Below are 1,636 nucleotides of genomic sequence, written 5' to 3'. Positions count from 1 at the left end.
TAATGACCCACAGAGGTTCTCAAGCCTAAACCTAACCCTATCCGTAACCCTAACCCTAACACTAACCCTAACCCTAACCCTAACCCTAACCCAAATCCTAACCCTAAATCTAACTCGAACTCATTTCTCCCCTGTAACTGTAACAAAGTGAGTGTAATACTACATATATAGATATATAGGAAAACACAGTAAACGTAACAAAGTGAGCAAAATAAAGCATGTTCAAGAGCATTCTAATGACCCACAGAAGTTCTCAACCCTAACCCTAACCCTAACCCTTACCGTAACCCTAAACCTAACCCTAGCCCTAACCCTAACCCTAACCCAAACCCTAACCCTTTTCTACCCTACAACTGTAACAAAGTGAGTGTAATACACTATATATCGACATATAGGAAAACAAGGTAAACGTAACAAAGTGAGCAAAACAAAGCATGTTGAAGAGCATTCTAATGTCCCACAGATGTTCTCAAGCCTAACCCTAACCCAAACGCTAACCCTAAACTAACCCTAACCCTAACCCTAACCCTCACCCAAACCCATTTCTCCCCTGTAACTGTAACAAAGTCAGTGTAACACTATATATATAGATATATAGGACAACACAGGAAACATAACAAACTGAGTAAATAAAGCATGTTCAAGAGCATTCTAATGACCCGCAGAGGTTCTCAACCCTAAACCTAACCCTAACCCTAACCCTAACCCTAACCCTAACCCTAACGCTAACGTAACAAAGTGAGAAAAATAAAGCATGTTCAAGAGCATTCTAATGACCCACAGAGGTTCTCAAGCCTAAACCTAACCCTATCCGTAACCCTAACCCTAACACTAACCCTTACCCTAACCCTAACTGTAACCCAAATCCTAACCCTAAACCTAACTCGAACTCATTCCTCCCCTGTAACTGTAACAAAGTGAGTGTAATACTATATATATAGATATATAGGAAAACACAGTAAACGTAACAAAGTGAGCAAAATAAAGCATGTTCAAGAGCATTCTAATGACCCACAGAGGTTCTCAAGCCGAACCCTAACCCTAACCCTAACCCTAAGCAAAATTCTAACCCTAACCCTAACCCTAACCCTAACCCATTTCTCCCCTGTAACTCTAACAAGGTGAGTGTAATACTATATATATAGATATATAGAAAAACATAGTAAACGTAACAAAGTGAGCCAAAGAAAGCATGTTCAAGAGCATTCTAATGACCCACAGAGGTTATCAAGCCTAACCCTAACCCTAACCCTAACCCTAACCCTAACCCTAACCCTAAACCTTTTCTACCCTACAACTGCAACAAAGTGAGTGTAATACAATATATATCGACATATAGGAAAACAAGGAAAACGTAACAAAGTGAGCAAAATAAAGCATGTTGAAGAGCATTCTAATGACCCACAGATGTTTTCAAGCCTAACCCTAACCCAAACGCTAAACCTAAACTAACCCTAACCCTAACCCTCACCCAAACCCATTTCTCCCCTGTAACTGTAACAAAGTCAGTGTAATACTATATATATAGATATATGGGAAAACACAGTGAACGTAAAAAAGTGAGCAAAATAAAGCATGTTCAAGAGCATTCTAAATACCCACAGAGGATCTCAACCCTAACCCTAAACCTAACCCT

This window comes from Pezoporus flaviventris, unplaced genomic scaffold, assembly GCF_033815535.1.
Source record: "Pezoporus flaviventris isolate CSIRO_AGI_PZ_B2104156 unplaced genomic scaffold, CSIRO_AGI_Pfla_v1 ptg000270l, whole genome shotgun sequence".
NCBI lineage: Eukaryota > Metazoa > Chordata > Aves > Psittaciformes > Psittacidae > Pezoporus > Pezoporus flaviventris.
The sequence above is the reverse complement of the archived record's forward strand: the minus strand, read 5'-3'. Positions refer to the sequence as shown.